This window comes from Sarcophilus harrisii, chromosome 2 (assembly GCF_902635505.1).
Source record: "Sarcophilus harrisii chromosome 2, mSarHar1.11, whole genome shotgun sequence".
Taxonomy (NCBI): Eukaryota; Metazoa; Chordata; class Mammalia; order Dasyuromorphia; family Dasyuridae; genus Sarcophilus; species Sarcophilus harrisii.
Window position 1 is genome coordinate 2,633,700 of NC_045427.1, and position 14,655 is coordinate 2,648,354.

The following is a 14,655-nucleotide window of genomic DNA, read 5'->3' on the forward strand; positions in this document are numbered from 1 at the left end:
CGCGTCCTCCCAGGGGCTCTGGGCCCCGGGCACTCCCAGGGTGCCTCGCGCGGCGGCGGCGTCGGCAGCGTGCGCGTCGGCGGCGTCGGCGTCGGGCGCGCGGCCGGGGAGGCGGCGGCGGTGGCGGCGGCGGCGGTGGCGGCCATGTTGTTGTGAGTGCGCCCTGTGTGTCTCTCACGGTCGGGCCCCGGCATCTCGGGGGCGGCGGAGGCGGCGGACACGGGGACGGGCACGGGCAGGGGCCGGAGGAGGAGGCGGAGGCGGAGGCGGAGGCCGAAGGACGCTGAGGAGACGCCGCCGCCGCCCGACGACCAGGAGCAGCCGCGGGCCCAACGGTCGGTCGGTGTCCCGGGCCGCGGAGGCCGCCCCGTAAGTGTCCCCCCCACCCCCCCGTGCGTGGCTCGCGGGCCGACTTCTCCACGCGCGTCCCTCCCGGCGTGGTGCCCCCCCCCCCTTCGGGGGGGCCTGCTGGGCGGGGGGGGGGCGCGCACTGCCCGGCGCGCATGCGCGCTTGGGGGCCCGCCGCGCGGCCGGGGGCCGGAGGGGGGGAGGGGGCGCGGCCCCATTGTACGGACTGGGAAACCGAGGCCCCGGGCGCCTCCCCCGTGGCCGAGCCCCTGGTTTTTGTTTCGTGATGGGGAAACTGAGGCCTGTCAAGGAGCACGGTGGTCAGGTGAACTCTCGGGGTGTAGGTTGTTTTGGACCCCAGACAGGGCAGGTGACGCTGGGCTCGGGCTCGGTGACCTTGGGCGGGCGCGCTCCCCTGCGCCTCAGTTTCCCCGGGAGTCCTCGGTGCGCGTTAGGTCTGGCGGCTCCGGCTCCGCTTCCAGCCGCCCCCTCGGGCCGGCACGTGGCTCGACCCCGGCCCCGGAAAGGCGGCCTCGTGAGGGGCTGCTTGGCCGTCTCCCCGGACTTTCGGGGTCCCGCGGCCCGGACTGCGCGAGGCACCGCACGTCCACAAGCCCGACCTCCCCGCTCGGGGCGCTGTCCGGCCCCCTCTTTGTCTCGGTGCGGACTTGGGGGTGCCCTGCGGAGACCGCGGGACCGTGACGGGATCCTGGGGAGGACGTGGGGCTGTAGGGGGCAGGGGAGGCTCCGGGGCTGAGGACGGGGGGCCTTCGGGACTCCCGAGGGAAGTCCTTGGGGCTGGGGCCCTTCTCTCCGCCTGAAGAGCGGCCGAGCTTCCGGGGAAGGCCCCGAGGACTGGTCCCGGGCTCGGGGTGTGGGGGCCCGCGCGGGGCTGGGGCTGGGGCCCGCGGGCAGAGTCCGGGAGCAAGCCTCGGGGCCGACCTGGCTGCCTTTGTGGCCTCCGGAGCTTGCGGCTTTTGGGAGCGCGCCACATTGTAGCGCGCCGGGGTTACTGAGTAGCAGAGATTTCGAAAGCGCCTGGTCTTGGGGTGTGGGGCGGGGGAGGCGGCCTCCGAATGAAGCCGAGGTGGCTCCTGGAGCACCAGCTGCTCTTACTGATGGGAGCTTGGGGAGGCCCGAGCGCCCAGCACTTGGTGTGAGTGACTCTCCAGCATGTGACCCGAGGTATGGGTGGGGACTTACTTAAGGGAATTGTAATTTAACCGGGGCCGGTGGAGAATTAGGAAGTGCCTGATTTTAAAAGAAATTCTACTCTGACTTGGCGCTGTTGGCTTTAACTTCTGGCCCCGCGCTTGAGACGGGTATTAACGACATTAGGAGCAAAGGAGCCCTTGGGACAGTGACACTGGGGCAGAGCTGCTTTTAAAATACCATGGTTTGGGCCAGAAGTTTGCAAGTGTATTAATAACAGATAGTGGCCAAAAAGCTCGCGGAAGTCCTCCACAAGCCCGTATGTGCAGCCTTCCCTGCCCAGTGTGGACGGCAGGCGCACAGGACCGCGCTGGAGGTGGTGGAGAGTTCTGAACGGCCGAGCGGGGCTCCCAGTGCTTCCTCATTGGGCTTTTCCTGAGGCCTTTGGCCTGCCTTCTGCCATACCTGCGGGCAAACCTAGAAATTGCTCTCCTCCTGTTGCTTGTGCAATAAATGTGCATGGGGTAATCTTCATGTTTATGCCTCCTTTCTTGGCACTGCCAGTTTTCTCAGGGCCACTGAAGGGTCAGTATTTCATTTTCTTAGGGATCCATCCTCATTTGTGATTTTCAGGGTGACTTACATAAAGCTCAGATCCTGGTAAAACCTTGCTCACCATTTTCTTTCTTGGCCAGAAACATGAGTGGGATTAAAAAGAAAAGACCACCTTGCTTGTAAGGTAGCAGTGATTGCCACGCAAGAGAAAGCTTTTGTTTTAAGAAGCATTTAAACTCAAGAAACACAAATGCACGTGTTGGGGTTTTTCTTGTAAAAAATTTCATCTTGTGCAAACTATTCCATTTCAAATATCGGAAAGTCACCTGTGTCTGCTCCTTTCCTACAGTCCTTAGCAATATAGAATTAAATTTTCAGTGTTCCTCCTGGTGCGTGTGTGTGTATGTGTCTAAAAAAGCACAAGGCTTATTTGCTTTTTCCTGCTTGACGTTTTTCAGTTTTAGGTGGCAACTTTTAAAAATGCTAGTGTTGTAGTTAATTTAATTTAGGACTTTTTCAGGTGAGTAAGTGTGGCCTTGCCAGAGAGTCACTCTGGCAGCTTCAGAAACTTTCGGAAGAGACTCAAAGCAGGGAGGCCAAATAGAATTGTTTGGGTGAGGTACTGAGGGCTTGAGCTAATGATGATAGTAAGAGCTAACATATATTTAGGCCCACTCAGTAGTGGAAGGTATACAGTGTTTGGCTTGGAGTCAGGAAGACCAGTTTAGTGAGCTCAAGTCTGGCCTCAGGCACTTCTAGCTGTATGATCTTGGGCAAGTCACTTCATCCTGTTTGCCTTAGTTTCCTCATCTGTCAGATGAGCTAGAGAAGGAAATGACTGATCCCTCCGGGATCTTTGCTAAGAAAACTCCAAAAGGGATCACAAAGAGTCAGGCAGGACTGAAATGACAGAACAGCAACAATGAATACAGTGCTTACTATGTGCCAGGCAATGTGCTAAGTCCTTTTTTAAAAAAATTGCCTCATTTGATCCACTTAAAATCCTTGGGTAATAGGTGTTATCCTCATCTCCATTTTATAGATGAGGAAACTGAGGCAGGGTTCCAGTGACTTGCCCAAGTTTACACAGAAGTGCCTGAGGCAGGCTTTGAACTCAGGTTTTTTTTTTTTTTTTTTTTTTTTTTTTTTTGGCTCTAAGCCTGATGCTCTGCATGTGCTGCTTCTGAACTGTCTGGTGGTTGGGGGAATGCAGAGAAGAGGTCTTCAGAGAGAGCGCTGAAAGTAGAAGGGACAAGATTTTGCATTAGATTGGTGCGAATGAGAGTGAAGAGTCAGGTGTGGAGACTTTGACAATAAGAGGGAAGCTCACAACTGTCGGGAGGCTTTTGGGGAAACGATGTGCTGAGTGGGGGATATGACTATGGGATGTCCATTAGGAGAGGACGACCTCCCTTTCTTTCCCCTCCCCCAAAATGCTGTAGCTTTGGAGAAAAATGAGCTGTATATGTGTATTATGTGTGTACATACACTACATACATGTTTATGCATGTTATAGTGTATATAATGTGGTATAAATTAATTTTTTCCCCAAAACATGTAAAGATAGTGTTCAACATTCACTTTTACAAGATTTTGAACTCCAGATTTTTCTCCCTCCATGAGGTTGCATGGAATCCTGATATAGGTAATACATAGCAATCATGGAATCGTATTTCCACATTAATGTTGTGAAAGAAGAAACAACAAAAGGGAAAAGCCACAAGTGATAATAGTCTGTTTCAATCTGCATTTAGACTCCATAGTTCTTTATCTACTTGCAGATAGCATTTTCCATCATAGTCTTTTGGGATTGGTGCTGTGTATAATGTTCTAGTTCTGCTCCCTTGGCTCAGCATCAGTTCATGTAAGACGTGCCAAGTTTTTCTGAAATCTGCCTGGTCATCATTTCTTATAGCTCAGTAATATTGCATTATGTTTAATTAGCACACTACTTGTTCAGCAGTACCCTCCCTCCCCCCAGTTGATGGGCATTCCCTCAATTTGTATTTCTTTGTAGGGATATGTATTGATATATTTCTGTTTGACCTTTTGTAAACATCTCTCAGCTGCACTGCTTGTTTTTGACTGTCCTCCACCTCCTGTTTATCACTAGGAAACTCATCAGATGACTTTGGCTTCGGGGTTCATCACTCCATACAGTTCCTTTAGTTTTTCTGGCCCCTCTGATTGAAGGGGGACAGCAGCAGAAATACCTCCCAAAGTCTCCCCTAAAGAGGGTTCATAATCCCAGATACTTCTTACATCCCGCCAACTGCTTTATTTGATCTCCATTCCATCATCATCATTATCTTTTCCCCACCACCCCCAGATTTTCATCTTCCTTTTGGATATTGTGTTCCCCTGTTAGATTGTGAACTTCTTGAGGAGAGGCAGGGATTGTCTTTTTCTTATTGTATCCCTAATGCCTTGCAGAGTGAGAAAAGCATAATAAATGCTTATTATATTGCATTGTATTGGCTGTTGTCCTTCATTTTTGAAGAGGACCAAAATGACATCACTATGTTGAGTTATGTTAGTGTATCCTGACTGTGGCTAATTGGACCAATTCAAGCGTGGAATGCTGGGTCAGACATAGGTAATCCCTTTAAACATTTGCGGTGCATTCTCTTAACTGCATCTCAAGTTTCTTCTGAGCTAATTCAGTTCTGCTTTGATGAATTGTACTATGCTAGGCACAAAGGATACAGAAGACCAAAAACCATTCCCTGCCCTCAAGGAACTTAGGTTGGGAGGAGAGGACATCTTAAACACATATACCAAGTAGTTTACTGTTTGAGCCCTTGTACTGGAAGGTCTTGGCTTATGCCCTGTGCCTGATTCCTGTGGCTGGAGCTAAGCTTGGAAGGAGACTGGTGACTGGACCTGATGGGGTGAGACGTGTAGGGTGAGCATCAGCTGGACCAAGGTAATATCGGCTTTGCCCAGGGACTACCAAGCAGGCCAGTTCAGCTGGTAATAATGGGCAGCCTGCCCTATATCTCTCCTCATTCCCATGTACTTGTATTTCCTCATCTCTTCTCTGGAACCTTCCTTTGGGTTACCTTCCTTTGAGTCATTTTTCATTTACATTTTTTGAAATTAGAGTATCTCATTCCTTTGGTTCTTTTTTATGTCATGTATTCTGATACATGACATTTTTTTAATTTTTAATTTAAAGCACAATATGTTATATTTCTCTATTAAAGCAGTTTTTAAATTGATGGACACTTGACTTTTTTTTCTCTCCTTTTCTTTCTTTTCCTTCCTTATCTTCCTCCCTCCCTCCCTCCCTCCCTCCCTCAGCTCATTTAGGTCCGCAAGGAAGCAGAACTTTTGAATGGTCAGATTGAAAGGTTGTTCATTATTGTAATTCAATCCCTACTAAGATCAAATAGTGCTTGTTAATTTTGAGGGCCAACACTAATGGTTTCTCTGGTCAACACCTCAGGGAAGGTGTTTTGTGATGATATATGTATTTGAAAATCCCGTTTTAAAACTGATTGCTATGAGGTGAAATCCTGACTGTGCTAAAATTGCTGCAGGAGAATGGGCAGGAAAGGGGACGATGAGGCAGAGTTGGGTTTCTGACATTGATGGTGTCTCACTTCTCTTCTGATATTCAGATCTCTAAATCACTAGTTTTGAATATTTCTGGAATGTCAGAATAAAATTGCCTCAGACAAGTATTGGTATTCTCCAAGTTTATGTTTTGTTTAATGAGATTGAGAACCAGAAAATAAATTTAATCATTTTTTTTTCTTACAAAAAGCTTGTTTAAAGCACATTCTTTGCTAGAACTTTATAGTAGGTGTTCTTCAAAATGACTTCACTTTTTTGAAGAGGTTCAATGTAAAGTGGTTTATGATAAGTGTGATGTGGTAGCAGATTTCTGAAAGATCTTGAAGAGTCTCAGGGAAATATTGTCTAATAAATTAGCAAATTAGTTATGAATATTTTTTACCATAAGGTATTTGGGAGATGATAATGGTTGTCTTCTGCATCATCCCAAACAGTGTGTATGGATCTATCTTCTGCTTGTATGTGGTATAATCAAAGCATTTCTTTGAATATGAAGCTATTTTCAATTGTTATTGTAAAATAAAGATGTCTTGAAACAAATCAAGTCATTTCTGCCAGATCAACTTGAGAAGCCTCCACACTGTAGTCAGGCTTCTTGGCAAGTTTAGGGCTTTATATAGAGGAGTTGTGATCTACATTAAAGTATTCACCTGGTTCTGCATCTGGTACTTGGCCTTGAAAGGTCAGATGGTTGTGCCTTTTTTTTTGCTGAGGCAATTGGGGAACAAGCATTTATTAAGCTATTTTATTGTACTAAGCATTTCACAAATGGTATCTCGTTTAATCCTTACAACAACTCTGGGATATAGGTGCTGTTTCCATTTTATAGATGAGAAAACCGAGACTGACAGGTTAAGTGACTATCCAAAGTCCCACAGTTTAGAAGTGCTGCAAGATGGATTTGAACAAGGCACCTTCCTGCCCCTAGACCTGATAGTCTGTGCCTGTGGCACTATCAGCAGTTATTTGTGATTTTATAAAAAACTTTATTTTGTTTATTTTGGTTCTGTTTTGATTTGATAGTTCCCTTTTTGAGACACGAGGCCAATCTGGATGGGACCTTAAGAGGCCATCCCGCTTATTATCAGTCCAAAAGTGAACATAATTGCCTATGTACAGATGTCCCCACACACCCTTGGAATGGTGCATGATCACAAATGAAATTATCTCTGGAGAGAACCTAGGGAGTTGGAGGTGCATTGAAGATTAGGATTAGAGTTGGAGGATTAGAGCCTGGGAGCCTTAGGTGAGAGGAACTACCTTTATAATCAGAAGCAGGATTTAGACCCAGAAGATCCATGATTTGGAGAATGGCTTTTATCTTCTACATGCTATGCTACTCAATATGTGGAATATGATGTTACAGATACATATATACATATACCTGTGGGTATACAGGGTCCTTGAGTTTTTTGTTTGTTTTTTTAATGGCTCGGAGTGTGGGTAGAAGAGGCTGCTGTGGGGGATCTAGTTTTGGCTTTCTGTAGGAGATAGCTCTGCAATTGAGATTTGAAGAGAAGAGGCATTCTGAGGGGGGACAGAAACCACTGTAGTCATTGGGCTGATGATTGCAAAGGTCTTGAGATGGACTCTGGAGGATTGTATTGGAGGAATAGCAAGGATCTCCTTTGGCTGAGCTTTGTAGGACTGAGATCAAAAAAGTGGGGTGCTGGCTTAGGGGCAACTTAATAATGGGGCAACTTGGGATTGCTTTGTTTTCTCTTCCTTTTTTTCCCCAGGTATTTGTAGGGATAGTACCAAATGTGGCCTATTGGAAAATTTAACATCAAAATAAATAATAATGGTATTTTGTTGTGTGCATGCACCCTCAGAGAGTTAGCACTTATAGAAGTATAATTCGGTTGCAGCTCATTTAAAAAGGGAAAAAAGACATGAATGGGGAAATAGCAGAGATCATTAGGAGTTAGGCATTTTAAGTTTATGATGTCTCTAGGACATCCATTTTTGAGTAGCTGATGGGCACTGCCAGATTGAAGGTCAGAAGTGACTCTAGGGCTGGATGTATAAAACTGAGTTGTCTTCATGGAAATTTTGTAATTAAGACATTATTGGTAACATTGGAGAAAACAGCTTCAGTTGGCTAAAGCCAATTGGCAAATTGAATAAGAGATTGCAGTGGTTTCAGTGAATGAGAGAAGCAGATAAAGAAAATGTAGATAGGTTTTCCCAGGGAGTTTGGCTGAAGAGAGGACAAGTACAGGAGAGGGGGATAGAGAGAAGTGGTTTTGTTTTTTTTGGAGGATGGAAGAAATTTGGGCATGTTTGGAGGCAGGGATGGATAGAGTATAGGGAGGGACTGAAGATTCAGCATAGGAGTAACTGAAGACAGTCTGCTGGAGATGGAAAGGAAGGGACTGACTATACTACTGTTTTTGAGGGGCTGTATCTGTCCTGGCGAAAGAGAGAGCTGAAGTTATGGCTGGGTGTCAGGAGAAACTTCTTAATGATGAGGACTGGTGAAAAGTAGAAGAAATGTGCTTCAAGTGGAGAGGTGGGATGGTGGCCTCATTTTGGGATCATCAAGAAAAGATTGGATGATCAGTCCTGAATTGCCATGGGAATATTTTTTTAAAAACATTTTTACAATAGCTTTTTATTTTCAAAATGCATGCCAAGATAGTTTTCAACATTCACCTTTTCCAAATTTTTCTCCCTTTCCCTGCCTCTCCCCATGACAGCAAATAATTCAATATGGGTTAAACATGGGCAATTCTTCTAAATGTATTTCCACATTTATCATGCTGCGCAAGAAAAATCAGATCACAAAGGAAGAAAAGTGGGAAAGAAAGAAAAACACAAGCACACAACAAAAAGTGAAAATACTATGTTGTGATCTACATTCAGTTCTCTCTTTGGGTGCAGACAACTCTCCAGCACAAGTCTATTTGAATTGGCCTGAATCATCTCATTGTTGAAAAGAGCTGTGTCCATCAGACTTGATCACCTAATCTTCTTACTATGTACAATGTTCTCTTGGGTATATTCACTCCACTCAGCATCAGTTCATGTAAGTCTCTCCAGGCCTTTCTGAAATCATCCTGTTGATTGTTTCTTATAGAATAGTAATATTCCATAACACTCATATACCATAACTTATTCAGCCATTCCCCCAAGTGATGGGCATCCACTCAGTTTCCACTTCCTTGTCACTCCAGAAAGGGCTGCCACAAACATTTGTACACGGGGGTCCTTTTCCTTTTTTATGATTTCTTTAGGATATAGGCCATTGACATACTTTTAAATGGATGGGCTGGGTTTGTTAACTGTTGGGCCTTCCTATCTGAGCCCATGTTCCTCTGAGCAGAATTCTGTGATTGTGACTAGGTACAATTTTCTTTTTTAAAAATATTGTTTAAATTTATACATTATAGCACTTTATACAGATGTATCAGAGAGGAGTCAATGTCAGGTCAATTTGCCAAATTTTAAAAAAGTATGTATGTATGTATGTATGTATGTATGTATGTATGTATGTAATCTTTTTTTAAGTGCAACAATTGGAGTTAAATGTTGTGTCTGAGGCCAGATTTGGATTCAGGTCCTCCTGACTTCAGGCCAGCACTCTTATCCATTGTGCCATATAGCTGGGGTGTCTCCCTTCTTCCCAGAGAGCCAACCCATACAAACCATGGTATTTTTTTAAAAGACCTTCCTCCTCCTCCTCCTCCTCAAAAGAGGGGAAGTAGGGATATCAACATAAAAGTCTGAAAATATGTACAGTGCCTAAGGGGTGAGGAATGTCTTACCTCTCTTGTGAGAACTGTGATCCCTCCATCTCCCAAAACTGTCATATATCTCTTCTGCTCTTTGTAACTAGATACCTTAAAAAGACCATCTAACCTAGTGCTTCCACTTTTCTCTTTATCTTAATCTTAACCTCTTACAATCCAGTTTCCAGTCCTATTTTGCTCACATTGCTTTCTGTAGAGTTAGTGATCTCTAAGTTGTCAAATCCATTATGCTTTTCTCCATGCTCATTCTTGATCTTTCTGCAGCTCTTGACACTTGATCCACTCCTCCTTGCCACCATCTTCTCTCTTTGTGACTTCCCTTTTCCCTCCAGTTTCCCAGACTACTCCTTACCTGTTTCTTTTGTTGGATCCTCCTCCAAAGCCCTCTAACCAGAACTAGTTTATGGCTTTGTCCGGCTACCTTCCCTCCTTTTATGCTACTTCACTTAGTAATCTCATCAGTTTCCATGGTTGTGTGTGGGTGTGTGTGTGTGTGTGAATGTTGTTTTTTAATATTTGTGAGTTCTAAATTCTCTCCCTCCCCTAATTGAGAGTATGAAATTATACAAAACATTTCCATAACAGTCATATTGCAAAAGAAAAGATAGATTCCTCTACCCCCCTCCCCCCAAAGAAACCCTCAAGAAAAATAGCTTATTTATTTTTAATTAAATAACTTTTTATTGACAGAACCCATGCCAGGGTAATTTTTTACAACATTATCCCTTACACTCACTTCTGTTCCGATTTTTCCCCTCCCTCTCTCCACCCTCTCCCCAAGATGGCAAGCAGTCCTATACATGTTAAATAGATTACAGTAGATCTTGGGTACAATATATGTGTGCAGAACCGAACAGTTTTCTTGTTGCTCAGGGAGAATTAGATTTAGAAGGTATAAATAACCTGGGAAGAAGAACAAAAATGCAAGCAGTTTACATTCATTTCCTAGTGAAGAAAAATAGTTTAAAAAAAAAAAAAAAGATGCATCAGTCTGTATTCAGTTCTTTCTCTGGATATGGAGAACATTTTTCATTATAAATACTTCAGAGTAGTCTTGGATCATTGTATTGCTGAGAATAGCAAAGTCATTCACAGCTGATCAATCATCTTACAACTTTGCTATTACTTTGTACATGGGACATAAATCATCCTGTTGATCATTTCTTAGAACAGTAATATTCCATAACATTCATAAACCATAACTTGTTCAGTCATTCTCTCAACTGATGGGCATCCACTCAGTTTCCACTTCCTTGCTACTACAAAAAAGGGCTGCCGTAAACATTTTTGCACATGTGGGTTCTTTCCCCTCCTTTATGATCATGATTATGAATTAAAATAAATTATGGTTAAAAGTGGCTAAAAGAATGTCAGTAAATGATACTTGTCCAGAAATCACCAAGAAGACATCATCTTGAATGTAGTTGGACTTTTCCCTTTCATCTTTCTGTGGGTAGCTTTTTGTTGATGATTATAATAGACCACAGAGCTGTATTTTACTAAATGTTCTTTAATGAGAACATTTGGAAGGCAGGGCTCTTCCTAATAAATTTTTTATTTATTTTCCATCATCAGATGGAAAATAGATTATTTTTCATTTAATTGCTTTATCAGAATAGGGCCCAGAGGGCCTGTTGAGAAACAAAAACACAATCTAACGCTCTAATACTTTAATATCATATTACACTTTCTTGAAGGAGTTTCAAAAATATTTCAAAGCTATCTCATTGAGCCTTATACTATCTTTTTTTCTCTAGATAGCATTTATGTAGCACCTTCCATGTACCAGGCACAGTGCTAACAGCTTTACAAATATTCTCTCATTCAGTAACCTTGGGAGATAGTTTTATTGCCTTCTTTGGCTAGGAAGTGTCTGAAGCCAGGTTTGAACTCTTGTCAAGGCTTTCTTAACCCCAGGTTGGTGCTTGGTACTAGGCAGTGTCTCCTAGTTAGTAGTCTCCTAGTAAAAAAGTCTAGTTTTAGTCTTTGTCTAGTCTTAACCTCTAGTCAAGAGGTTTAGTGATGGATTCTCTCTTATGCAGGTTCCTTTCTGACTAATTTAAACAAGTTGAGAGATATCCCTCAGAGGTTTGGAGAGCTCTTCAGACTATACAACAGTAATCATCAGAACCTGCCTTGATTGACATCCTTCTGTCCCCATATATTGGGGGCAGCCTTACTCTTCAACTCTTCTCTCTCTTTCTCTTCCTCCCCTCCGCCTTGTGAAGAAAGTGAAGTCATCTGACTTGATTTGTCCTTGGTAAGGTCATTGGCTCTTTGTGATTGTTGCTTTTCCTACCTTTTCCTTCTGCAAATTCTAGAATTTGGATAGGAATTAGTATTACGCTCAGTTTGAAGACTCTGCCTTCCCCCTTTTGAAAATTAGGGCATTTACTTGTCTGCAAGCCCCAAAGTACCTGTTTGCAATGGTGGTTTTTCAAATTGTGAATTAATAGTTTTGTGCAATTATTAGTGGTTTACTTCCCTGAGGTTCTCACCAGGTGCTGTGGGGTTATAATAACTGGCCTTCTTACTGGAAGTCATCCTTCTTTTATTCCCCATGTTCCCCGAGTTGTCACTTCCCTTTTCTTATTCTTGGGCTGTAAAATTTAGGGGCTGGCATAGATTTTTAAAGCCTCTTCTAAGTTTGAGAGGCTCAGAGACAGGGTAATTTCTGTGGAAGAAAAAGGATCTCCACTGCAGATCATGGAAATGTCTTTCGTTTCAAGCCTGTTTAGAGATCATTTTGAATTCAAAAGGCCATGTTTGTGACTGAGACAGTGACACAAATTTGGGCACCCTGCTTTGTCTGCCTTTTCTTACCGGCATTTTTGTCCCCATATGCGAGTGGCCTATCAAGTTTATATTGCATCCATGTATAATTTCTCTGACAGTGTCCTTCATAGTGGTGCTTCACATAATAATGTCTTATCTACTAATACTTGTAGACATATCCCTCTCCATAGTGACTCCCTTATGTTCTTGAATTGTTGAAGGCGTGTGGTATTTCCTTATTCCAATTGCTTAAAGGGAGACCTTTTCCAGGAAGAAGCTTGGTTCATTAAAAGTATTGGGTAAATTTCCAAAGGCAAATGAGCCCAAAGGCACTGAGCCCATTGCTTTTATTCAGTTCTGGAGCTCATTTGTTGTCTATCCATGTTATCCATTCATATTACTGGACCAACATTATGTATAAGCCTTTCATACAACTACATATTCCAAGACATCATTAGCATTCTCTACCCACTTGGTTTTACTAGGATCCTCCTTTAAGCGATTATTCATTTCACTAATATGTTCTTCTAGTGTATGGGAGCAGTCAAAGAACCCTTAGCTTTTCCACATAGAAAAAGCACTGGACATCTTTGGGGATTGTCTAAACATCCTTGGTGAGCTTTCATTGCTTAGTCTGAAGAATGTTATTTTGAAAGCCTGCCTGTGTTCTTCTACCATCTACCTTCATCAAAGATACCCTTGATGTACTGTGTAACTTAGTCTCGCCACTTTTTATGTGCATATCCTTATTGTTTTTTGATTTTCTGTTTTTCTGGTTGTACATGCACATTAATTTTTTTAAAGTACACATTTCTTTATGAATCATGTTGAGAGAAGAATCAGAACAAAAGGGAAAAGTTATGAGAGAAAAAAAAAACAAGAAAAAGAAAAGAAATGAGCATAGTATGTGTTGATTTACATGTATTTTCCATAGTTTGTTCTCTGGATGCAGATGGCGTTTTCTATCCAAAATTGATTGGGATTGCCTTAGATCTTTGCAAATCAAAGACCCATGACAATTTGGGGGGATAGCTTGGCTTGCACATGAATGGGATTTAAGTGAGGCAGAATTGCACAAAGCTGTCCACTTTGCTTTTTCCTCCACAACCATCAAAGTCCATTGAAGGCTGGATGACTGGTGAGATGGCCTGGGATCCAGTGACTGACCTTTGCCTCTTAGCTATCTGACCAAATTTGCCTGCTTCAGCGGCTTCCATGGCCATTGGAACAAATTGTTCTTGTCTACCTACTCCCAAAGAATGTCTTCACATGTGTGGGGTAGGCACCCCTGACTCACCGATAGGTTTGAGGTCTGTCATTCACCCTCAATCCGGTTTAGACGGTCTGTGGAGCCGCTTTCCCCAGAGTATTGCCACTCTGCATGCTACAACTTCCTGGAATGCCAGGTGAGAGTTGTGTGAAGGGGCAAGAACCTCCCTCGCCTCAGAGGAGCTCTTGGTACCACTGTGGAAAATGGCCAGGGTGGAGCTGAAGTATTCACTCTGCATTAAGAGCCACACTATGCACCAAGTCATGTACTAGGTTCTCACCACAGACATACAAGAAGGGGCTATTGATTTCCTCAGTAATGGCAGCTAGTAATGAATTGGTCCTGGCTAGAGGACTGAGCAAACTAGGGAAGAAATGGGGGGCGAGGGTGTCCTTTTCCTTTTCTGGTATTGCCTTCCCTAATGATTGTAAGCTCCTTCCAGGCAGGAAGTATCTTTTAGGAATGTTTATCCCCAAGAATCACTATGTCTGACTTGAAGTAGGTGCTACATAAATATTTATTGACTAACATGTATTAACTTGAATGCTTAGTACATTAGCTGAGGGGTTGGGCCAAAGTTTGGGCTTTCCCTCCCTGATATTTCAAAGCTCAGCAGCCACCCTGTAACAAACCAGCCCCTTCTTTGCTTCTTTAAAGTCAGTACACTGACTCATTTGCTCATTGCTGTACTAGGGGATGAAGAGAAGGGGCTTTTTCTTCTGTAGCAGGTGGGATGTTTACCAGACATATCTTCTACAGAGAAAACCCACACACTCTCTAATGTGATTTCCTAATAGGTGCTTCTTGAAATGTAACATACACAGTTATTAAGATCTTCTTTAAATTGTAACAGTATACTTTAAATGTATTTTGTCACTTAGTCTCACCAGTTTTTATGGGCCTGTCATTAATGTCCTGTGGGTGAGAGTTAAAGCCCAATTCATTTCCCCCAGTTCTTATAATCACCTTCCTGAGGAGATATCTTGAGAAATAGTCCCACAGCACTCTCAAAATTGTGATGCCTTCATTTCAGCCTTTCTCTGTATAAACTGGGTATTATCCAACTCCTTTTCCCTTTTTGTTTTAGGGTCATTTCTACATTCTTGCATAACACTTCTAGGGCCCTGATGTACTAATCTAAAAGTGAGTTAAAAAGAGTTTGATAAATAATTTTTAGTGAATAGTTTTCATTTTTCATTATGCTTTCAGCCTGATTAGCAACTA

The 14,655-nt window shown here is 43.6% G+C and overlaps 1 protein-coding gene across 7 annotated transcripts in view; it reads left to right on the forward strand.

The window, feature by feature from the left end:
- The first annotated feature begins 223 nt into the window (after positions 1-223).
- The window catches only part of PUM2 (pumilio RNA binding family member 2), a 79,677-nt gene continuing 65,245 nt past the window's right edge, over positions 224-14,655 (forward strand). For 6 of the 7 annotated variants that reach the window (XM_031949583.1, XM_031949585.1, XM_031949586.1 and 3 more), the window contains exon 1: positions 224-369. The gene's annotated coding sequence lies outside the window, so the exon portion shown is untranslated. Of the gene's footprint in view, positions 370-538; positions 674-14,655 lie in introns of those variants that run through there. The other variant, XM_031949584.1, reaches the window with a different exon arrangement.